General features: G+C 39.8%; 1 long non-coding RNA gene across 1 annotated transcript in view; it reads left to right on the forward strand.

The window, feature by feature from the left end:
- Nucleotides 1-1,383: 1,383 nt before the first annotated feature.
- LOC148148780 (uncharacterized) overlaps nt 1,384-26,423 on the forward strand; it is a 60,607-nt gene continuing 35,567 nt past the window's right edge. Inside the window, exon 1 of the long non-coding RNA XR_015758574.1 lies at nt 1,384-1,495. This is a non-coding gene — a long non-coding RNA (uncharacterized LOC148148780). The remainder of the gene's footprint in view (nt 1,496-26,423) is intronic.

Consider the following 26,423-nt stretch of genomic DNA (forward strand, 5'->3'; position numbering starts at 1 on the left):
ACGATGTCAAGACAGCAGGTTCTGGGAAATTGGCCTCATACAAATCCTCGTGCAAAGTAGGTGACAAGCCTGTAATGTGTGTCAGAAAGTGCAAGCCAAGGTTAGCTGGTAAAGCAGCCTCTCTCATCCGAAAAGTTGAATATACAATGAAGTTCACAGTCCTGAAAAATTACAGTGTTTGTCAGTATTGTTACTTAAAACAGATGTTACATCCCTCCTCAGAATGTCAGCAGGTCTAATGTCTGCTTTAGGCCTTTTAGTTTGATAGTCCAGTCTCAAGTCATGGCAGTATGTTGAAGTGATTCTGGGATTTCAGAATGCTGCAAAGTATTCTTTGGGCTCAGGTGACTATGGCACCTGAATTATTTAAATATGTCCTGCAATCACCGGATGAAAGGTATTGGATCAGTAAGGATTGTGGATGGAGCATATTGGGCTCAAGTTCCTTAGTTGCAATCTCATGGTCTCATTTTGGGGTCTATGAGCACACAGAGTGACGTTACAGAAGGTGTAGTGGGATTGGAAAGGGCACATAGGCATCAGACTTTTGATGTACAATATTAATTTTATTTTGAAGGTCCAATCATAACCAGGCTAAAAGTTTTTTTAAAACCTGGAGTTTGCTGTAAACCAGTGCTCTCTTGACCTTCTAATTTCAGTCACTTCTTTATCTTCTCTCAAATTCTCATTCTATGTTCATTACTTTTCCTGTCAAGGATGAGCCCAGCTTCCAGTCTAGAACATAGATCATTAAAAAAAAGCACAGAACAGGCCCTTTGGCCCATGATGTTGTGCCGAGATTTAATCCTAATGAAAAATATAGTGACTTAACCTACGCACCCCTCAACTCACTGTTATCCATGTGCTTATCCAGCAGTTGCTTAAATGTCCCCAATGACTCTGCTTCCACCACCACAGCTGGCAACGCATTCCATGCATTCACAACTCTCTTGAGTCTGGTCCAGCAGACAGAAGGACTTATTTAACTTATCTGATCAAAGAACATTGGAACTGTGACAAAGTGTTGGCACAAATTTACCACTTTTTGGTAAAGTATTTATTTGAGTTAGACTCATGGCACCCAGTCTGCTGTGGGTCATGTCAACTTTTGTTATGTAATCTTCGGCTTTTGCCTCAATAATTGTATAACAGGCCTTCAGCGTCCATCTTGTGGAACCATGTGACAGGAGAGGTGGAAGCGTTTGCTGCTATCAGGATACCGTGATGTCCATGTCACTGGTACCATATTTAAATCCCAGTTGTGTAGCATTTCAAATGCTACAAGCCGGGAACTGACATTCACACTGTGGTGCTCCACTGTTATCTGCGAGAAGAGAGTCCAGAAAATACAGCTGACACCCCTTTTTTTTCCCACAGGAACCAGGAGGTGCTGGTGGATTGGTGGTGGAAATGACGTCTGTAGTGTTTTCCTGTCAACTGGCAAAGGAGGCCATGCCACTGGACTCAGCCAGTATGGTCTGAGAAAGAGGCTCAGGTCAGTGCAGCGTCCCAGGTAAAACACAATGTACATGGACAATGTTCATGATCTTCTGCACTCCAGAAGGTTAAGTGCTGCCATCTATTCTCTGCTACCTCCTACCTCACACTTACAGGGTCACCACTCACTCAATCTCTTCCACTGCACATTCATCTTACCAAAGTTCATAGACTGCAATTCATAACTTCATGTATCATGTCCACTCAACAGCTCTCAAACATTTCATCCTCCCAAACTACTAACTATTCCTGTCCTCTGCACCTCCCACTCACCCACTCAAGACACCTCATCACCTCTCCTGCTCATGCATCATCACTGACTGTTCTTGCAGTACTCAGTCCTCCTCCCTTTGTATCACTGCAGGAAAAGTTGTTCAGATCCCAAACTCTCAAGATTGATATCTCTATATCACCTCAACTGATGTGGCTGTAATCCCCAGACTGGTTGCACATGACCTAGAGGAATGATTGTGGCTGTAATCCCTGAGCTGGAATTGGTCAAGCCTCTCAACTGACAGTGCATTTTACTCCTCACTCCAACAGGCTGTGACTTTCACACACCTCCATTTGGTTGAATATGTGCAATGTTTTTGCCATGTAAACTGCTGGCATATTTTGTAGGTGCGACCTTGATGTAGTGTGGTGTCATATAGCCATGTTCAATGCTTTGAGCCATGACAAGCAACTGCCACTTCATATGTGTTGAAAAGCAATGCAAGCCACAGATTCTGGCAACTATTAAGTAAGTGCAAAGAAAGTCAGTGAAAAGAAATGATGCTAAGAGTCTTAAAATGTATCTTGTGTAGACGCATGAGTATGCAAAGCAACTGACAGACCAGACAAGTCATAGATGCTTGTCCAAATTGCAGACCTGAAGGGTAGAAGTGAGCTGGGCCGAGAGATTGCATGATGGCACTGAGAGGCTGATAGTTTTACCAAAGCTGACTTGCTTAGATGTAGAGAGAAGGAAGGTGCTAACCAAGGGGCATGCACAGATGTTGTGATGAAGACAAAGTAAGTGAAGGTCAGTGATGAAAGTGGTGATTTGGCGATGCCAGGTAGCCACTCTGACTTCACATTGGGAATTGGTGCCATCTAGTTTCTCAGGGAAGGAGAGGAACCTTAAGAGCTGAAGAGAAATGAGCAAGGGTAGCTAATAATAAGATACAATTGCATAGAAATAATGTGCATTAATGAGATTCAGAACTCACTGTTTAAAATCTATGAGGGAAATCAAAACTTTCCTTCTCAATTCTTTCATTTTGACATGTTTTTGCATATTTCTTGCCATTACCCACGCCACTTAAGGCAACCAAAAATATTGACCAGTGTCACAATAAGTGCAAACCAAAGGTCACCTCTGCATACAAATAACAGAACTCACAGCAAAGTTTTAGAAAAGCAAAAGTATAATTAAATGAAAAGCAGAATAGAGGTAGCTTATTAAAACAAATGTAAACATGTAAAAGAACTCAAACAGATATTTTGTACTGGGTATGGACCAGAATTGCTTGCAGTACATGCTCAAATGCAACAAGATCTGGACAAGATTTGGGCAGCATGGTGGCTCAATGGTTAGCACTGTTGCCTCACAGCGCTAGGGTCCCAAGTTCGATTCGAGCCTCGGGCAACTGTCTGTGTGGAGTTTGCACATTCTCCCCGTGTCTGCATGGGTTTCCTCCAGGTACTCATGTTTCCTCCCACAATCCAAGGATGTATTGGTTAGGTGAATTGGCCATGCTAAATTGCCCATAGTGTTTAGGGATGTGTAGATTAGGTGCATTAGTCAGGTAAATGTAGAGCAATAGGGTAGGGGAATGGGTCTGGTTGGGTTACTCTTTGGAGGGTCAGTGAGGCCTTGTTGGGCAGAAGGACCTGTTTCCACACTGTAGTGAATCTATTCCATGAATATCTAAGCTTTGGCTGACAAGTTGCAAGTAACAGTCATGTCACACATATGCCAGCAAATGACCATCTTAAATAAGAGAGACAATCTAAGCACACACCTTGATGTTCAATGGTGTTACCATCACTGAATCCTCCACTATCAACATCTTCGAGTCACCATTGACCAGAAACTGAACTGGACTCACCATATAAACACAGTGGCTGCAAGAGCAGATTAGAGATTATGGATACTGCAGTGAGTCACTCACCTCCTGACTCCCCAAAGCCTGTCCACTATTCTCAAGGCACAAGGCAGGAATGTAATGGAATATATTGCCTTAATAGTAATTGCTTCAACAACATTCAAGAAGCTTAATACCATCCAGGACAAAGCAGTCTCTTGATTGGCACCGCCTTAACAAACATCCACTCCCTCCACCACTAATGCTCAATAACAGTAGTGTGCACTATCCTCAAAATGCACTGCAGAAATTTACTGAAGATCCTCAGATAGGAGATTCCAAAACCACGGCCACTTCCATCTAGAAGAATAAGGGCACCACATACATGGGAACACCACCACTTTCAAGTTCACTTTCAAGTCACTCACCACCTGACTTGGAAATATACCACTGTTCCTTTACTGTCACTGGGTCAAAATCCAGCAATTCCCTTCCTAAGGGCAGTGTGGGTCAACTTACAGCATTTGGATTGCAGCAGTTCAAGAAGGTAGCTCATCACCTCTTTCTCAAGGGCAACTAAGGATAATTACAGCTAGTGCAGTAATTGCTGGCCAGCCAGTGACGCCCAGATCCCTCAAGTGATTAAAAAGAGGGAAATGATAGAAAAGCAGATACAAAATATAATTCAAATACATAACTACTAAGCATGATGTGGATCAAGAAAATGCAGCATTTAAATTTTTAAAAATGGTCAGTGTGGCACTGACAGTGAATTCTGCACTAGAGAGAACAAGAAAGAAGAGCATTTAAATAATTGTTATACTGGATAAATATTAAAATAATGCAAATGTTGAAGTGATAATTAAAAATATTTTTCCGACATCACACCTTAGCTCGTTTCTCTTGATGGTTGGAATCTCTATGCACATTCTTAAGACTTTGAGTGGAACAATCTTAAGTGTCTTAATGAAAAGATTAGGACAGCTAACAAGCTATCATCTAAAGCAGAAGCTTGAAAAACAACAATTATTAATCATTCACATCAAGATAGTTTGTACTGGTGTTACTATTTTATGAATTCCATTATTTTAATGAATTGAGATTCAGCCAAAGTCCTGAAGGCATATTGAATCACTGCATGCACCACTAATTTGATAAACTGTCTATCTTTTAAATGTAAATTAACATAGACTTCAAACAAATCTAGTACATTATGAGAACACCTGTATATATTTATAAACACCTAATGCTAGTATATTAACATAAGACAATTATATGATATCCGTTATTGGAAATGTGGTATGAGCATGCCAACTTACTATGGTGTAAGAGCTGCTAATCATGATGTAGCTAACCACCATTATCCTCTTTAATGCAGGAAACTAAAAGGACTGTTTTGTCTACCATGGTAGAGGAAAACTACTTTTTGTATAATTAGAAGAGTAGTTCACAAAAGTATAGTTTGTTAAATGTTAGCAAATGGTTTCAGGTCACATTGATAAGATAGACATTGTTACAGAGATTTTGAGAAGGATCAGATGTTGTGTCTCACTCCTTTAAGATCATAAACCGTTCTGTTCACAGGTCCAAATATCATCATCATAGTGTGTGGTACCCATGGCACTCCTCAGCATTAACCCTTTCAGATCCATATACAACAGACACAAAGTCAAAAATTCCAACTTTATTTTATTGTGACTAATTATAGTAGGAGGTAATACATAAAAATAGCAGCAATTATAAATTTAAGTGGAATTCTTGGGGGGAATAGTTCACTGTTAAATATGCCTTATTTTGAAAGGTTTCACTCATAGGGTTTATGTCGGATTAGGAAAATATAGGCATCTAAATGTACAAAACAATTTATTTTCTGAGGATGTTGGTACTACTGAATGAAACATTATCTAATTTCAAGTTCCATTATCAGAATCATGTATTCCCAGATGAGGTAAAGTACATTTGGACATAAAAGAAAGCTGCGTCTACTCCCCTTAAATAAAATACTTCAGCCCATCTCCAAGAGAATGCCTCACAATATGCGAACCTATCACTTTTTCATTTTCCTCATCAGGCATTTTGTAGCCAGAAAAATAATTAATTTATATTTGATTAAAATTTTAGCTCTTTCTGCATACTTGAAATTTCTATGCATGCTTTTATTTAAAAATAAAAAATCTGAAGGTCAGAGATCTGTCTTCCTCCCTTCTTTAAGAAGAACGAACCACAGCCCTTTGGTCAGATCTAAACATTAAAAAAGGCAGCTGAATGGTCTTTTGGCATAGTTATAAAGTTCACCTGAAAGCAAATGCAGCAATAAACTCTTAAAACAGTTTTCTACATAGGGAAGGCTTCCTTGTATCCAATCACAAGTTCATTTCACCATTTTGTTTCTCTAAATTCTTTAAAGTAAAGGGAAGCCTTTAGTGTGTTTATTCTTACTTGGAGCAAATGCCATCTAAAAGCTGAGGTTTTTCAAAACAACAGACTTATAGGGACTAAAGCCAGTAAAGGGCATAAAGAAGAAAAATAAAAGGCAGGTGGAATCAAGGAAAACCCCAAAGAAGTATATTAAGAGTAAGACAATACCCAAGAAAAGAGTGGGATCTATTAGAGCCCAAAGGTGCATCCCATGGGTGGAGCCAATGGACGTGGCAAAGTCTTAAATGAATACTTCCCAACTATATTCACAGAGGAGAGAGACATTGTAACTGGGGTTTAAGTTGAGATGGTGAGTTTCTAAAAGATGTTAAGATTGACAAGGAGGAAGGATTAAATGTTTTAGCAGGCATATAGGTACATAAATCACCAGAGCCTGATGATGTGTTTCCCAGGGTGCTGCGTGAGGAAATGGAAGAGTTTGGGCCGGTTGAGATAATTAATACTTTGCTGGCCATAAGCGAAGTGCCAGATGACTCATGGATAGCTATGTGGTTCCTTTGTTCAAGAAGGGTAGCAGGAAGAGGCCAGGAAAAAATAGACCAGTTAGTCTGAGGTCAGTGGTAGGGAAATTATTGGAAAAAATTCTGAAGTCAGATTAATCAATACTTGGAAAGGCAAGGATTGCTCAGTGATAGCATGGATATGTTGTAGAGTAATATTCTGTCTAATTTAGTTGACTTTTTTTTAAAAGATGACTGAATATATTGATAAGGATAGTGCAGTTGATGTGGTTTACATGGACTTCAGTAAGGTCTTTGACAAGGTCCCACATGGAAGGCTGATCCAAAAGGGAAGAGCCTATGGGATCCAAGGCAAGTTGGCAAACTGGATGCAAAATTGGCTTATAAATAGGATACAAAGGGTGGAGGTTGAGAGATTGTAGTTGCATTGTTGTTGAACTAGCAGTTCATAGACTCAGGCTCTTTGCAAGACTCTGACTCTGGGTATGTCAGATAATGGAATTTGAATTCAAACAAGAAATCTGAAATTAAAAGTCTAATGATGACCATGAAGCCATTATTGATTATTCGGAAAGCCTCCCTGGTTCATTAATGTCCTTCTGAGAAGGAAATCTACCAACCTTAACTGGTCTTGTCTACATGTGACTCTAGACCCACAGCAACATGTTTGATTTTTAAACCCATTCTGAAATAGCCTAACAAGCTACTCAGTTGTATCTAACTTTGAAAAATTCTGAAAAAAAGGAATGAAACCACACAGACTGCCTGGCAACAACTTAGGCACCAGAAACAACAACAACAAACTCAGGACTATCGGCTCTGCATGTCCTTCTTACTAATATGTGGAGGCTGCAGCCAAAACTGGGAGCACTGTCTCACAGGCTAATCAGGCACTAGCCCGCCATAGTCATCCATACTCATGGGATTATACCATATACACAATGTTCCAGACACCACCATCAGCAACGCTACTTGTCCCACCAGCAGGACAGGCCCAGCAGAAGTGGTGACACATGGTATATGGTTGGCAGAAAGGTGCCCTAGGAGTCTTCAACATTGAGTCTGGACTCTACGAAGAGTCACAGTATCATGTCAAACAAGGAGAAAGAAATTTACTGCTGAGAAATATATACTGCCCACACCTTGACTGATGAATCAGCACTCCTCCTGTTAAGCACCACTTGGAGGAAGCACTGAGAGTGGCAAGGATATACTGGACGGGGACTTCAGTGTCCGTCATCAAGAGTGGCAGAGCACAACCACTACTGACTGAGTTTGACTCCGTTCCTTAGGGTTGTGTCCTGGGCCCATTTTCAACTGTTTATCAATGAGCTGGTCTCCATCTTAAGGTCTGAAGTGGGGTCGTTCACTGATGAGTACACAACGTTCAGCACCATTCATGAACCCTCAGGGACTGAAGCAGTCCATATTCAAATGCAGCAAGACTTTGAATAACATTAGGCTTGGGCTGAGAAGTAGAAAGAAGCATTCATGCCACACATTTACCAAGTAATCAGCATTTCTAACCAGAAAGAATCTAACAAAAACAGAAATTGCTGAAAACCTCAGCAGGTCTGGCAGTATCTGTGAAGACAAACTGGAGTTAACATTTCATGTCTGGTGACCTTCCTCGGAACAGTTCTGTGGAAGGGTCACCAGACCCAAAACGTTAACTCTGATTTCTCTTACAGATGGTGCCAGGTCTGCTAGACATTTCCAACAATTTCTGTTTTTGTTTCTGCTTTAGAATATCTGCAGATCTTTTGGTTTTTATTGAGAATCTAACCATCCCTCTTGACATTCAATGACATTATAATTGCTGAATTTCCCACCAACATCCTGGGAGTTATGAGTGACCAGAAACCGAACTGGACCTGCCATATCAAAACTGTAGCTATGAGAGCAGGTCAAAGGTTAGGAACTCATCTCTGACTTCCCTTTGCAGCTTCCCTATTCAATTTTGCAGATGGAGTTCATTCTCAGTCAAGATATTGACAGAATCAAAAACTATGCTGTTGAAATGGATCTTGTTGACTCAATACTCCAGAAGCCAATACCTATATACCAGGGAACAAAGAAGATTGAAGTACTGGGGCACTTGTGAAGATAAGGTTTGAGTTGCTTTCCAGATATTGCAGAACTGTCATTCATTACCTTTGGAGTAACTCTATTGCAGTTAATATCCAGCATCTGTGAATGCCGTTTTACTGTAATAAACTGAATTGTCTTTGTAAATTTTCCTTTCAATTTTGTTAAACAGTTCTTTCCAATGATGATTTGCTGCTTCCCAGCCGGATAACTCTGATTACACTATTAAGTAATCATGAACTCAATTTTAGGCTTTGCTTTATAACCAAAAAATAGTGTTGAGCACACTAAAAATAGAAAATGTAGGAATTAGTCAGCAGGTCTAACAGCATCTGTGGAGAGAGATACAAAGTTACACATTGATGACCTTTTGCCAGAACTGAGAATTTTCTCTTCAAGCGGGCTGCCAAGCAGGCTGTGTTTCCTGCATTTCAGTGTAAGACATTTTTAAACCAGAGCAAAGCCAGGTAGACCTGAAAAGAAATAAATCTCTTATTCATGAGGTTATTGGTGCACTTGTGCAGGTGGGAGTTAATTTAAATTTTAGATCAGACTGATAGACCATTTGTGAATTTTAGCTGCCAAGAAGTTATGGAAAACTAGTCAGTTCTGAGCTTATCAGCTGAATTCATTATCTTTTTTTTTCTTTATTTCTGTCTCATTTTATCTGCATTACTAAAGTAAGGAATGGATGCAAATATTTCTGTTTTGTAGAGTGTTTATTGTGCCCCTCAGGTTATAATCAAAGATCAGAATGCTTGGCATCCCATCCTATACTGTGCCGTAGCGTACCTCTCATAACTGATCAGATTTAGCAAAGGAAGATGACTATTCTTAGAAAATAAAATTTCAACTCAGATCTTCCCTGTAAATAAAAATAGTGTCATAGAATCATACAGCATAGAAACAGCATAGAAACAGACATTTCGGTACAACTCGTCCATGCTGACCAGACATCCCAATCCGACCTAGTTCCATTTCTCAGCATTTGGCCCATATCCCTTTAAACCCTTCCTATTCATATACCCATCTAGATGCCTTTTAAATATTGTAATTGCACCTGCCTCCACCACTTCCTCTGGCAGCTTGTTCCATACACACACCACACTCTGCGTGGAAAAGTTACCCAGGTCTGCTAATTTTGGACTCTTCCCACCCTATCCATGCCTTTCACGATTTTATAAACTTCTGTAAGGTCACCTCTCAAACCTCTTCGAAGTTCTAGATAGTAAAGCCCCAGCCTATTCAGCCATGCCCTGTGGCTCTAACCTTCCAGTCCCAGCAACATCCTTTAAATCTTTTCTGCACTCTCTCAAGTTTAACAACATCCCTCCTATAGAAGGGAGACCAGAACTGTATGCAGTATTCCAAACGTGGCCTTGCAAATGTCCTGTATAGACACAATATGATGTCCCAATTCCTATATTCAGTGTTATGACCAATGAAGGCAAGCATGCCAAATGTCTTCTTCACCACCTTGCCTACCTGTGACTCCACATTCAAGGAACAATGTACTTGCACCTCTAGGTCTCTTTGTTTGGTAACAGTCTCCAGGGGTCCACCATTAACTGTGTAAGTCCTGCCCTGGTTTGCCTTACCAAATTGCAACATGTCACAGTTATCTAAATTAAACTCCATCTGCCACTCTTCAGCCCATTGACCCATCTGATCAAGGTCCTGTTGTACTCTGAGATAATCTTCATTGTCCACTAGACCACCTATTTTGGTATCATCTGCAAACTTACTAACCATCTCTCCTATATTCACATCCAAATCATTTATATAAATGACAAAGAACTTATGAAATCCTTTTCACTCTCGAACTGTACAGTGATTCTACACTTCAGATTAAACACACAAACCAGCAATTGAATGTTTGACAATGAAAATTGACTTGTCACTTTGAAAATTGCTGTAAAACAACAGAAATATCTCATGTTAAGAAGCCTAGATAGACCCCTATTGGAAAATTAAACTCAAGTTATGGACTAGGCCAGACTATTCAAAACATTCTTAAGCAGGCAGCCCAGACCATAACTTTGCAATTTGTTTCGGTAAGTGTACAATGAAAATTACCCAGAGTAAGTTAGCTAGGTTGACTACCGGGTTTTACAAACAGATAAAGGTTTATTCACAAAATTACGGAATGAAACACAAAGAACAGAATAGAACCCCTACAGAACTCAGTCTACCCAAACTAGACTTAATTATGCTGTTCCAAAAAATACGTGCAACAGTCCCAATAAATAAACCCCTTAAACACAGAGCAAAAATGAAACAGGGGCTTACAATTAGAAGGGCAGAAGGAGAGAGAGAGAGGTTTTCAGCATTCTTTTATACAGTGTCTGCTGAACTGACTCAAACAAGAGTTCAGCTTTTAGGACTGACCACTTCCCTTTCATTATCCTTGAGAAGAAGGACCAGCTTTTAGGAAAAGGGATCAGCTTTGTGACACTCTCACTAAACCACTTTCTTTGGCTGTTGCTCTCCTATGTGGGATACCTTTCTATTTGTGCTATTCATTCTCAAACCTTTCATCCCAATGGTGATTCTCTATGTCTTCATCTGTATCTCAGCAGGAAATTCAATTAAAGGTGAATCAGTGCTGAATCTTTCCCCATTTTCAAACCCTGTCCATACAAATGTGTACATTCTACCAGGGGTCACTAGATTAGTATCAAGTACAAGCATCCATACTGATTTTCTCTTTGTAGGCTCAAGCTTCTGAAAGATGAATATGTAAGTGCCCTGACTGCCATTCTGATTGAAATCAACTAACTCAGCACAATGCAAATTGAACTTGGGAATTTTTTTTATGACGCAGTTATGTGCTAGCTTTACAAATTAACCATTTGGGGCACAGAGTGAGTTTAATGTACGATTAGAAGTCATATTGCAGTAGTTACTTCAGTATAAAGTAGGCATTTCAGGAAAATAAACCTCATCAAATGAATCGGTTGTAAGAAGGTGTATTTCTTTATATTCACATTCCTATTTGTGGGATATTGGTTGCTCTGTTTCCTGCATTGCAACAGTGCTTTAGATATATTTGCCTGAACTGGTTCCATTAGCTGTAAAGCACTTTAGAATTCCTGAAGTTGTAAAGGATGCTGTATAAATGCAGGCTCTTCTTTATTGCAAAGTTTCAGATTTGAGCTTCTATACTGGGGCAGGAACTATCCTACTTGGTGACCTATTTCAAAAGCCAGATAAAATAGTGTTTTTATCGACAGTACATGCTATTAAAGGTTGCTTTGTATTGAGTTTTCTGTGTCTAAGGGTGTAAGTACAGTCAAAGTTACAACAAAGATTTTCACAAGACTGCTTATGTTTCTATCCTTGGAGTATCATATGCAGTCATCAGGTTGAGAATTATACTCCCCAGATTGTCTCACTGAGGTCAGCAACAGAGCTGTATGTGTTCATTCTTCAATACATGAGAGAACTCTGCTTCCTTGGCTATTCATTTTTCATATTAAGAGAGCCCAGGCAGAAACATTCAACTTCTAAGAGCAAATATATTCCATAAAATTTTAAAGGCTCCCAGAAAGTTCAATGAGAAGATGCACTCTTTCACAGTTTGGAGATATACTACAAATTAGGGAAGGTGGTGAAATCAACATGGACTGAGAAGATCTCCTAAATGGGGATTGCAATTAGATTAGATTACTTACAGTGTGGAAACAGGCTCTTCGGCCCAACAAGTCCACACCGACCCTCCAAAGAGCAATCCATCCAGACCCATTCCCCTACATTTACCCCTTCACCTAACGCTACAGGCAATTTAGCATGGCCGATTCACCTAACGTGCACATTTTTGGACTGTGGGAGGAAATCGGAGCACCTGAAGGAAACCCACACAGACACAGGGAGAATGTGCAAACTCCACATAGACAGTTGCCTGAGGCGGGAATTGAACCTGGGTTTCTGGCGCTGTGAGGCAGCAGTGCTAACCACTGTGACACCGTACCGCCATTGTGTCAGATTGGGATAGAATTTACATTAAAGTTGTAATTTCATTTATATCTATACACAAATTATTTCTCATCGAATTGAAATTGCAGTCATATCTTCTCGATCAATGTTTTAGCTTTGGTTTTATTTACTTAGAATTTATCATAAGGCCATAAGAACCAAAAGCAGGAGTATGCCATTCAACCCTTCGAGTCTGCTGTCCCATTCAATAGGATCATGACTGATCTGATATATTTACCTTTCTGCTTTTTCCTCATAACCCTTAATTCCTCTACTGACCAAGAACCTTTCCATCACGGCCTTAAATATACATAAGGACTCTGCCCCCACAGTTTTTTGTATCAAGGAGTTCCAAAGACTCACAATCCTCAGAGAAGAAATTTCTCCTCATCTCCAGCTTAAATTGGTGCCTCTTTATTCTGAGAATATGGTGCCTCTTTATTTTGAGAATATGCCCTCTGTCCGAGACTCTCCATGAGGGGACACATCATTTACCCTGTCAAACCCAATATGTGAAGAACCTTATTTGTTTCAATAAGATTGCCTCTCATTCTCCTAAACTGCGATGTTTAACCTTTGCTCACAAAACAATCTCTCCATACCAGGCATCATCTAGTGAACCTTCTCTAAACTACCTCCAATGAAGTCATATCTTTCCTAAATAAGGAGACCAAAACTGCTCATAGTATTTCAGATGTGATCTCACCAGCACCTTGTACAGTTGCAATAGGACTTCCCTATTCTTATACTTCAAACCCCTTAAAATATGAGCCAATTTTCCATTACCCTTCCGGATTACCTGCTGCACCTGTGTGCTAGCTTTCTATGTTTCATGTACCAGAACCCCAAAGTCACTTTGCGTAGCAGCTTTCTGCAGGTTTCGTCCATTTAAATAATATCATTCTTTGGTTCACCCTTCCACAATGAACAACTTCACATTTTCTCACATTATACTCCATTTGTCAAATTTTTGCCCACTTACTTAATCTATCAATAGCTCTCTGTAAACTGTTTGTATCCCTCTCGCAACCTGCCATTCCATTTTTGTGTCTCCTGCAAATTTGACTACAGTGCATTCACTTCCTAAATACAAGTCATTAATACATATAATAAACATTTGCCGTCCCAGCAGTTATCCCTGTGGAATCCCACTAGTTATAGGTCACCAACCTGAAAAAGAAACTCTTATCTCCACTTGCTGTTTTCTACCAATTAGTCAATCCTCAATACATGTCAATATACTACATCCAACAACTTATCTTTGACACTGGACTCTTATCTTATGACCTACCCTTTTGTGAGGAATCATGTTGAATGCCTCTGGAAGTTCAAATTCAATACATCTATTTGTTCCTCTCTATTCACTCTGGTTGAGACTTCCTTGAAAATATCTAATAAATTGGTCAGGCACAAATTGTGTGACTCTTACAACATAAGGCAAGAGACAGAGATAATAAGAGTTGATGACTGTAATAACTACAGACCTATTCAGAATCAAAACAACATTATAATCACAAATAAAATCCCATTGATAATACTTGCTGATATTGTTATTTAGTGACTGTAACATGTAACGTTTTAGTGGTTATATGCCAATTTAGAAAAGCATATAAAAGCTCTATATATCTCTTCTAAAACAGGTAGAAACAGTCAGGTTGTATAAACATTGCGCAATTTTAATATGCATATTACAAATAGAAGGATACAGTTTAAGCATGCTCATTTTCATTGCCTCGAATGATAAAGTAAGTCTGACACAAAGTTCACATTTTGCAATTAATATGAACATTGCACTGGCAAAAATCAAAAGAGCCAGATGGGATTTCATATTTAATAGGGAAGACTTCTACAAAGTAAAGCCAATTACCATATAAATTAGCAGCACTTTCAATGGTCCATGTATTCTTCAGTAATCTAATGCTGTATCTTAAATGGAAGACTATAATCTTGCAAAGTAATGAAAATCTTCTCTGCGTTAATCTAATTGCAGTTATGCAAACAGTTCACATAGTTGCTTTAAATATTAATGTTATAGTTATGACCGAGGCATTCGGGCCTTATTGTAAATACATTCTCTATTAAAATTTTCATTATTATTTATTTTCTAATCATCAATACAACTGAAATTTCAAAATATATAATTTTTTATTAATCTTTCAAACAGTACAAAATCAAGCCATATTGCAATGCAAAACTGTTTCTTTCTTTCTCTCTCTCTCTCACACACACACATTGTCACTCCTTTTCCTGAGATCTTTTTCTTTAGATTTGTACTAAAACCTTGCTGGATTGGCCCGTGCCATTTTGCTTTCTCAAAAGCCTGCTGTGTAATTGATCTCAGCAGGATTGCCATATTTGGTACTGGTGCCCTGAATTAGCAAGTGAAACAATATTGAGCCTCATTGCTGATTATCAATGCTGTTGAATAACATAGTATGTACATGATGATTGATAGCATCTTACAATGAAGATGAGACCAATGCTGGTACTGAAGAATCTATTGATGTAATCCCATCGCCGTGATGTTTTACCACACCGTTTCAAATTTTATTTTTTAGAAGTGTATCTATTTTACTGACTCATTGTGGAGTAGGAATAGGATATATGTTTACTTGTGAATTCCACTCACCCCTCTCCAGTTGCAATTCATTATCAAGATGTAGGTTTAGAAATTGTGACATAGACCACCTACCAGTGTGTGGCAAGCACCTAAGGGACAATATTCCAACTTCAGTCGGGGAGTAACAAAGAAGATTTGTGAGGCATTTATGTACATTTTCAAGCTCTGAATGTTTTGTTTTGTTAATATCCCTTGATGATAATTTAATGGAAATTCATTTGTTTGGCATCATCAAGTGCTTCCATACTATTGAATTCTTGGTCTTATGTATTATTCTGAAGGCAGCAATAATTTAAAAAAATTAGCAACTGGCTAAGTGCCCAACTGTTTGTCATCAGCATTCAAACCTAACTTTCTAAATTGCTGGTACTTCCATATCCGAGATAAATAAGAACTAAGCTACTGCCATGGAACCCTGTACAATGAACATTCTGTTGGCCTAAGGTGATGCTATTCTCTACTGCTTCGAATGCCATTCTGCAGACTGCAATGAGATATTTGATGATAGTTTTAGGTTATTCCTAATCCAAAAGAGTTCACATTATTCACTTTCTATGTGCAATACCACTGTTCACATCCTGCCAATTTGAGTACCCACCCATTATCCCTACTTCCTAATGCCTGTCACTCAATCAAGTTTCCACCCATCACACTAATTTGCCCACAATTCTAAGGACTTCTACCTTAGTTAACAGTCTTTTATGTGACACTTTATCAGATGCGTTCAGAAAGTCCATGTAAATAACATCCATAAACATTCCCCTGTCCTCTACCTTAGTCACTTCTTCAAAACATTCAAGGTGGTTTTTCAGGCATGACCCATCTGTTACAAATCCATGCTGGCCCTCCCTGAATAACTTTTCCTATGTTCCTAATAGACTGTTCCGGAAAGAGTTAACCAGGGTGTTCAAGAGTTTCAAGAGTATTTGAAGTTGCAGTTCAGTGTTAAGACATATGCAGCATGTACTTATTCTTAAACCTAGCCTAAAATTTGACTGGACTTTAAAGGGTAAGAGGTGGACTAGGTAGAGCATAAAAGACCTGAAGGATGTTGACAGGGTGGAGGTGGAGAGAATATTCCTTTTGATGGGAGAATCTAGAACTTGGAATCACTGTTTAAAATCAGGGGTCACTCATTTACAACAAAGGTGAGGCAAAAGGTTTCCCTCAGAGGGTCATGAATCCTTGGAATTCTCTTAAGAACAGGAAGAGACCATTCAGTCCCTCAAGCTTGTTCCACTTGCAATAGGGTGAGGTTTAGAGTTAGGATCATGGCTGATTTGTGGCCTAACTCAACAGACCTACAGATATCCCTTCATACATTTGCTTAACAAAAATTTATCGATCTCAGATTTAAGTCTGACACTGATCAAGCATCAACTGCTGATTGTTGAAGAAAGTTCCAAACCTCTAGAGAATCATAGAATCCCTAGAGTGTGGAAACAGGCCCTTTGGCCCAGCAAGTCCACAACAACCCTCCGAAGAGTAACCCACCCAGACACATTCCGCTACTAATCTACATTTACCCAAGCCTAATACACATCCCTGAACACTATGGACAATTTAGCATGGCCAGTTCATCTAACCTGCACATCTTTGAACTGTGAAAGAAAACTGAAGCATCTGGAAGAAATCCACACAGACACAGGGAGAATGTGCAAACTCCACACAGTCACCCAAGGCTGGAATCAAACCCGGATCCCAGGCATTGTGAGGCAACAGTGGTAACCGCTGAACCACCGTGCCGCCCAATGTTGTTGAGGAGAATACTTAAATATAGGCAATCAGACTAGACTTGGATTGAAGGGAAAGTGAGGTCTGCAGATGCTGGAGATCAAAGTTGAAACTTTATTGCTGGAACAGCACAGCAGGTCAGGCAGCATCCAGGGAACAGGAGATTCGACGTTTCGGGCACATTCCTGAAGAAGGGCCTGTGCCCGAAACGTCGAATCTCCTGTTCCCTGGATGCTGCCTGACCTGCTGTGCTGTTCCAGCAATAAAGTTTCAACCTAGACTTGGATTGAAGTTCATAAGGAGGAGGTGTTAGCAATTCTGGCAAGTATGAAAATAGATACACCCCTGGGCCAGATGGGATTTATCCTAGGATTTTCTGGGAAGCTAGGGAGGAGATTGCAGAGCCTTCGGCTTTGATCTTTATGTCGTCTTTGTCTACAAGAATAGTACCAGAAGACTGAAGGATAGCAAATGTTATCCCCTGGTTCAAGAAGGGGAGTGGAGACAACCCTGGTAATTATGGACCAGTGAGCCTTACTTTGGCCGTGGGTAAAGTATTGGAAAGGATGAAAAGAGATAGGAGTTATATTCATCTGGAGAGGGATAATTTGATTAGGGATAGCTAACATGGTTTTGTAAAGGGTAGGTTGTGCTTCACAAACAGTATTGAATCCTTTGAGATGGTGACCAAACAGGTGCATGAGGGTAAAGCGGTTGATGTGATGTATATGGATTTCAGTAAAGTGTATGATAAGGTTCCACATGGTAGGCTATTACACAAAATACAGAGGCATGGGATTGAGGGTGATTTAGCAGTTTGATCAGAAATGGACTAGCTCAAAAAAGACAGAGAATGGTGGTTGATGGGAAATGTTCATCCTGGAGTTCAGTTACTAGTGGTGTAACGCAAGGATCTGTTTTGAGGCCACTTCTGTTTGTTATTTTTATAAATTATCTGGATGAGGGCGTAGAAGGATGGGTTAGTAAATTTGTGGATGACACTAAGGTTGGTAGAGTAGTGGATAGTGCGGAAGGCTGTTGTAGGCTACAGAGGGACATAGATATGCTGCAGAGCTGGGCTGAGAGGTGGCAAATGGAGCTTAATGTGCAAAAGTGTGAGGTGATTCACTTTGGAAGGAGTAACAGGAATGCAGAGTATTGGGCTAATGCTAATGGTAGTGTGGATGAGCAGAGAGATTTCTGTGTCCAGATCCCTGAAAGTTACCACCCAGGTTGATAGGGTTATTAAGAAGGAATACAATGTGTTAGCTTATATTGGTAGAGGGATTGAGTTTCGGAGCCATAAGTCATGTTGCAGCTGTACAAAACTCTGGTGTGGCCACATTTGAAGTACAGTTTTGGTCGCCACATTATAGGAAGGATGTGGAAGCACTGGAAAGGGTGCAGAGGTTTACTAGGATGTTCCCTGGTATGGAGGGAATGTCTTTTGAGGAAAGGCTGAGGAACTTGAGGTTCTTTTCATGAGCGAGAAGAAGGTTAAGAGGTGACTTAATAGAGACATACAAGATGATAGAAGGATTAGATAGGGTGGGCAATGGGAGCCTTTTTCCTCGGATGGTGATGGCTAGCATGAGGGAACATAGCTTTAAATTGAGGGGTGATAGATATAGGACAGATGTCAGAGGTAGATTCTTTACTCAGAGATTGGCAAGAGCATGGAATGTAGTAGACTCGCCAACTTTAAAGGCATTTAAATGGTCATTGGATAAACATATGGATAAAAATGGAGTAGTGTAGGTTAGATGGGCTTCAGATTGGTTTTCACAGGTCAGTGCAACATCGAGGGCCAAAGGGCCTGTACTGTGCTGCAATGTTCTATGTTCTGTGTTGTATTGCCTCTTGTGTGTAAATGTGTTTCCTAACATCTCTCCTGAACAGTCTGGCCCTAATTCTGAGACTATTCGCCCTTATTCAAGTACCCGCACCCAGTGGAAATAGATTATGTTTATTTACCCTGTCTTTTCCTGTTAATATCTTGAAGACTTCAATCAGATTACCCCTTAATCTTCTAATTTTTAAAGAATACAGGCCTAATTTGTCTAATCTATCCTTATAATTTAAGCCCTGAATTCCAAGTGTCATTCATGTAAATCTACAATATACTCAAGACTTAAGGGGCAGTGCCTAGATCTGCTCATTGTAGCCCAAGTGGGGCCTAAGAGGGTCTTGTTTCATTGCTGTATTTTTATACTCTAGACCTCTAGATATAAAGGCCTGCATTCTATTAGCAATCATGATTATTTTCTGCATCTGTTCACAGCAATTTTAAAGTTCTGTGCACCCAAACCCCAAAATCTTTTTGAGCATTCACCGTGTTTATCTTCACACTCTCCAGAAAGTACCTATCCTTTCTCAGTCCAAATGGATAACCTCACAGTTGCTTATATTAAACTCCATATTCTACAATTTTTCCATTCACCAAGTCTACCAATAACTCTTTGTAATTTTATTATATTAACTACACTGTCTACAATGCTGCCTAAATTTGTGATATTAGCAAATTTGTATATATGACTTTCTATGTGGGACACCAGTGGTCACAACCTTCCAATTTGATTACCTACCAATCATCCCTATTTCTATTGCCTACTACTCAATCAAGTTTCCATTCATCTCAATAATTTCCCCAAGTTTCCAAGGGCTCCTACCTTAGTAAACAGTGTTTTAATGTGAGACTTTATCTGGTGTCTTCTGGAAGCCCATAAAAATAACATCCATAAACATTCCCTTGTCCATTACCTTAGTCACCTCTTCAAAAAATTCAATGTGGTTTGTCAGGCATGACCCTCCTGTTATGAATCCATGCTGGCTCTCCCTGATTAACTGAACATTTTTGAGGTGTTCAGTTATCCCATCCTTAATTATAAATTCCAACAATTTCCCCCTCACAGATGATAAGCTAACTGGTATTCAATTTCCTGGTTTTCTTCATTCACCCTTGTTAAAAAGTGGAGTGACATGTATCATGTTTCAATGCAGAGATAATTCCTGTATGTAGGGAACATTGAAAGATTATAGTTAGGGTGTCGACAACATGCTCCCCTACTTCCTTTAACACCCTTGGATGGAAGCCATCAGGTCCCGGGATTTGTCACTCTTGAGTTCTGTTAATTTCTTTATTGTCGATGTTTTATTTGCATTAATTTTATTTAGCCCCTATCCTCGAATTACTATTAATTTCCTCACGGCTGCTTGGAAGCTATCCTCCTTTTCTACTGTAAATACTAAGACAATGTAATTATTAAACATCAACAATACCCCCTTTCAATCATTAGTGGGCCAACATCACATTCCCTTTATCTAACTATATATGTTTTCTTATTGAATGTGATGTTCCTTGCAAGTTTTCTTTCATAATCTCTTTTGGTAGCTCTCATAAGCTGCTTTGTGATCCTTTGTCTGTCTTTCCCATTCAGCAGGATCTGTGCTTTCTTTTTGTATTTTTGTAAAATGGTTCTTTTAGTTTTTTTGCTGTGTCTTATCTCTTTGGTTGTCCATGGCTGTTGTTTCCTATGAAATGGAAATTTTCCCTCTCAGGGGTAAAAGCTATACTATATAAACTGCTTCTGTATTAGGCTAAATGCTTCTTTAAAAAATCTTCCACTTTCCTTCTTGAAACGGTAAATAGTTTCTTGTTAAGCAAGGAGTTGAAAGATTATCTGTGGTAGGGTGGGAATATAGATTTGAGGTTGCAACCAGTTCAAACATGATCTTATTAAATGCTGAAACAGGCTCAAGGGGAATGAATGGTCTCTGCCTGTTCTTAATTTATATGTTCATATGCATGTTCAGAAAAGATTGCCATCTATCGCAACTGGAATGTAACTAGCTATTAATTATTATTAATAAACTTCTGTTCATCAAGACTGAGCCTCACTTATGTCAAAGACTTCATGTGGACATCATTCTCTACGTAGAACTAGTAATTTAGACGAGTCCCAATAAAACAGATCAATGGCAGTGAATCTACCCAAGACATTTCAGGTGGTTCTAGTGGACACAAATACATCATTTACCACCTATGACCCACAGATAATCCCATGCTTCATGTCCCCTGTTATGCCCCAATTCGCATTAGTTATGAGGATGGATTGAAGTGGGTCAGACTGTTCTTCTTGGACAGATGAAGGTTAAGAGAAGATCTGATAGAAGTTTTCCAAAGCATGAGGGGGCTGGAAGGAGTGGATATGGAGAAACTGTTCTCACTTGTAAAAGTTTCTCACTTGAGAAACGTGTACTCACTTCACAGAGAGTCAGATTTAAAGTGATTTGCCAAAGATGAAAGTGTACTGCGAGAAAAATATGTTTTTCATACAACGGGTAATTCAGTCTGGAATGCACTGCCTGGAAGTGGGATGGAGGCAGATTTTAGTGAAACCTTCAAAAGGACAATGGATGATCGTTTAAAAAGAAACAATGTGCAAGGATATGGGGAAAAGGTAGGAGAATGGTGTTAACTCATGAAGCTCATTTGGAGAGGTGGTGCAGACCTGATGGGCAAATTGCCTCTTTCTGAGCCATAACACATTTGGGAATCTGTGGTGATCCTTCAGCTTATCCTTGATTCAGTTGAGGACTAAGAGAAAGTGAGGTCTGCAGATGCCGGAGATCAGTGCCGAGAGTGTGTTGCTGGAAAAGCACAGCAGGTCAGGCAGCATCCGAGGAGCAGGAGAATCAATGTTTTGGGCCGGAACCCTTCATCAGGAATCATTAAGAATCTCCTGCTTCTCGGATGCTGCCTGACCTGCTGAGTTTTTCCAGCAACACTCTCTCAACCTTGATTCAGTTGAACCCATTACTGACCATTAATATGCCTGATTAACCTCCCAGAGCCTATCACACTCAAGGTCACTTTGCATTCACTGGCCCTGCACATTCCCCATATTAGGGCCAGAGTAACCATGGTTTGCTTCCACCCATCTTACAAAATCATTCAGTACCCTCCTATAAGCTACTGGGTGCTACCATATTAATATCAAATGCCTCCTAGAATTGTGACCATTCCCTCAGCGATTGAATACAATGAGACCAACCCTCAGGGCTGCCTATAGTCTGATTCCTAAATTCCTCCCCCCCCCCCCAACCCCCTCCAGATTACATATGACCAATGGCTCTCTGGAGAGACTTTGGCAGAGAGTCTGAACAAGTAAACCAGTTGATTTTCCAATAGCAACTTGACTGAGTGACCAGAAAGCGTAGACTGGTTTTGCTTAACTTTCAGAATTGGTCATGGCCCAATCTGCAACAACATGCTTCCTCTGACTTGCATTAGACCAATTGCCTGAATCTATCATGGCCAATAACAACCATTCAGCCCCAAACCCAAAACCACCACCCACCAACGAGAAAGTGCCCAGATTCCACACATTAAAGACACTTGCCCTTTACCTTTTCCACGTCACCATGCTCTTCAAACACATACTTTCCATATATGCTGCTGTCACATGCACTGCCTGTGACATTGACATAGCACTGTGCCTGACACCATCATGTCACCACTTCCCCTATTTTATCATTTATACTTTATTGTTTGCTATTGCCTTTCCTTGTTCACGAGACTTGCCTATTTGACACAAGCTTCCCTGCTTATCCCAGTTCTGAAGAAGGGTCACTGGACCCAAACTTTTGACTCTGCTATCTTTCCTCTGACACTGACAGACTTGTTGAGTTTCTCTGGCAATTTCTGGTTTTGTTTCAGATTTCCAGCATCCACTGTTTTTGGTTTTATTTATTCCCTGCTTATCCTCATGTGTGAAAGTTTCCCATCTCATCTACAAGTTGATTGGTGTCCCTGCCCAAGAATGTGTAAACTCTGAGAGAAAAACTGCTGCCTAAGAATGCCGACAAAAATAGAAACTGATATTCTGACACTGGTGCATTACCATAATACCTCTGTTTTCTGGTTTGTAGGGTATAGGGAAACAATGTACCCTAGGGAAACATTGTAGGGTATAGGGAAACAATGATAATGGGGACACCTGCTGCATTTGTAGCTGTTCCATCTAAAATGAACAGAAAAAGCCAGTAAACTTGCCTACTCTGGAGGCTAAGGACCCAACTCAACGGTTTGGTTTTTGCTGTTGAGTTTTTGAAGCATCAATTTTTGTAGAAGGTAGGAGGACAGTGTGCACCTCCGAAGAAGTGTCATATTGGACTCAAATTGCTACCTCTGTTTCTCTCTACACAGTTGCTGGAGATCAGCTGTGTTTCTCCAGCACTTTCTGATTTTCTTTCGGATCTCCAGTACTGGCAATATTTTGCTTCCAGTTAACATGAATGATTAATGAGATGAATATACATGCTTATTTGTCTCTCGCCACCTGATGGTGAGATTTTAATTTTGCCATCTCAGGGGGGAAACCCAGTTGTGAGAGAATTTTGAACAGCAGGAAATTGATTGTTGGACTCTTGCCTGATTATATTATCAAGTTCACTCTTACCACTTCAGGGAGGGGACGGTCACCTTCTTCAACTTTGTTGCATAGACTAAATTGATTTTATCTTCCCAACCTCTTTTGTTTTAAAGCTTTGATATGAAAAGACAATGCCAATTATCAAACATTTGCATTTCCAGGAGGCAATAGCATGACAATTCAATTGACACTACTTAGATCTCAAACTCCGCAATGTGACAGTTGCAAGCAGCATTTATTTTATCAACTGTATCATTTATCATAACACCCTTATTTTAGCACTAACCTAAACTTAGCTGACATTTCAGTTTGGTATTGTTTAATTTTGTTAATCAGGAGTTCATTCTCAGGCATTGTGGAGAAAAGAGCCATGTGACGCTAAGCTATATACAGGGATTTCTGGGCAAAGTGATGAACTGACTCATCCAGTTGCAATCAATTTACAGATTGCTTTACTTGAGCTTTCAGTGTATTTTCTTGCTTCACTGACTTGAAATTCCGTTGAATTTTCTTATAAATTAATAACTAGAACCTGACATGATCTTCATGCCAATATGTCAGGGATAGATGATTTTTCTGTTCATTCTTTCATTGCTATGGTTATATTTGCGAAATGCAATCAATGTATGCAACAAATTCATTATCCATTTTCAGGTGTCTGCTGTTGTGTTGCATTGAAATTGGCATCTCTTGTGATCATAGTTGCTATTGTTATAACTCTGAAGGGGAAAAGTGCTTTGATAATAAAGCCCCAATACTCCATGAATTGCAACATGAGTGTAACATTCAATACCAAAATGACCAATTCTTCTCTTTAATACTATTACCCAAATAAGACAATATTCACCAGGTTTCTTTAATGAACTCAGAAGAATCTGTTTGTTATCAATCAAGCTTACTCCTAAGGCAAGTGACCATCAACAATTAACCATCTATGCCATGATATGGAAAAAGACTGTATTGGCTTCATCACACACACAGACATGTGTACACAATGCTGTAGGAAGTGCTGGTTAGTTTATTGTATACCAGCTCTCTGGTTCTGACACTGATGTAGTGAGATGTAGTGTGGTGAAAATCTTAGGAGGCATATGCTTCAGAGGAGAAGGAAACTCTGATTTTATTAAAACAAGAAACATTGAAAATATGTACAATAACTAAAAAAGAAAATGACTATTTCAAAAATCCCAATGTTACAGATTAAGCGAAGTTAAGACTGAATCTGACAGCTAACTAGCACCCCAGTTAAACTTTGCTGTCTCGACTTAGTCCTGTGGGTTTAAAATTAGAGAGCTGCTAATGAGTGAGTTTAGGGGAGAGAGAGAGAGAAAATGCTACTCCTGGGATGCTAACCTGCTTCCCTTCCCTGGGGGCATCCTGCACTGCCGGCTTCCAAGCTCACCCTGCCTACCCTATCTAACTGAGCTGGGACAGAGGATCTCGATGACCTTATGGCAAAAGTGAGGACTGCAGATGCTGGAAACCAGAGTTCAGATCAGAGTGATGACCATATGCTTACCCCTGAAGTGGCTTCTGTTGGCTCAGATGGTGATGGATGTTTGTGGCGCTGATCCATCTCGGCTCTCCAGCCACTTGTTATTGGTACATGGATGAGAAGATCATTTGTCCTCTTTCTTTTCCTGAGTCTGTGATGGTGACAGTCTGTGACTTACCGTCACTGGCTGTGGCTAATTCTCTCAACTCGGGCCCACCCTCTCGTAGAATCCAACTCTCTTAGAGATCAGAGTTTCCCAGTTATACTTACTGCCGGTTACCCTTATCTCCTGCAAAACCTGGATTTAATTACTGAGCTGTTGTTCCTTCTCTCAGGGCTGACTGAGCCTCCTGATTATTAAATGAGGTGTAAATGGTTCTCTGATTAAAGTGAATGTCCAGTATTTCTCTCCGATGGATGTAGGTTAAAGTTTTACTGATAGTGTAACGTCTTCACATACAGAGGCAAACAGTTTGCATGTAGTTCAATGGCATGGAATGGTCTGTAACCGAGCAAACTGATTAAAAGTTAAATGGTTTTATATTTTTGACATTTTGTGCAAAAGCCCTTGATCAGGAAGGGCTTTTGTCCAAAATGTCGATTCACCTGCTCCTTGGATGCTGCCTGACCTGCTGCGCTTTTCCAACAACAAATTTTTCAGCTCTGATCTTCAGCATCTGCAGTCCTCACTTTCTCCTCAGTTATTCTGAAGGCTGGTGTTCATTGTCTTTAGCTGAGCTGTTTGTGGGGGGTCTTCCTTTAGCTTTACAAGCTAAACCCCTGTTCAGAAAACTGCCCCTAAACTTGCATATTGCCTAGTCTGTCTCAACCAGAGAACACCATGAATTTTAGTTCAAATGTGAATTCCGAAAACTCATGTCCCAAGTTCAGAGGGTTTTAATCCAGACTGTCTAATGGGGATTTTTGCCCCACTTTACAATACAAAAAGTCAAGTTTCTGCAGAGTTTTTTTGGAGAAAAGGGCAAAAGGGAAGAAATGGAAATGCCCCGTGAGCCAACAATTGGGAAATTAAGCTGAATTGCAGACATCTGTACATTGATGGTAAATGTCCAGTTCTATTTCCATTCAATATGGATTAGAATAATTGTGGATTGGTCACAGTCCACCCCTTCAGGTCTTGCCAACCAGACAGAAAAACTGACATTTAGAACCTCTATCTCAGATGCTTTAACTAAGAATAACGTTTCAGATTAGCATCTTACAACTTCAGGGGTGTCTTTCTTATTTTCATTTCCAAATCTGGAGTTCTAAGTTTAGACCTCTCAAAGCCAGGTTTTCCAGGAATTACGGCAATAAACCTCTTTTTTTCCCTGAAAAGATTTGCCTAGCTTTTTCTCTGGAGTCTCTTGATTTCCTGTAAAAAGGCAGATGACTTACACAACTTTTGATTAAATTATGGAGTTCTGTTTCCAAACCTTTTTCAATAATGACAATGACCAACCAGTCCCAAACCTTCCAGTCTTTTCTAAATAGACTTAAATATGTGTTTGTCATCCCAATTTTAATCTTAACACAAGTAAAAGCAACTAATGTCTATGCAGTTATCTTGAGAAGCCACTGGAAAGAGAAGTTTATCCAATTAATTTGGAA

This window comes from Chiloscyllium plagiosum, unplaced genomic scaffold (genome assembly GCF_037043375.1).
Source record: "Chiloscyllium plagiosum isolate Xiang-an unplaced genomic scaffold, Cpla_swu_hap1 HiC_scaffold_11, whole genome shotgun sequence".
Taxonomy (NCBI): Eukaryota; Metazoa; Chordata; class Chondrichthyes; order Orectolobiformes; family Hemiscylliidae; genus Chiloscyllium; species Chiloscyllium plagiosum.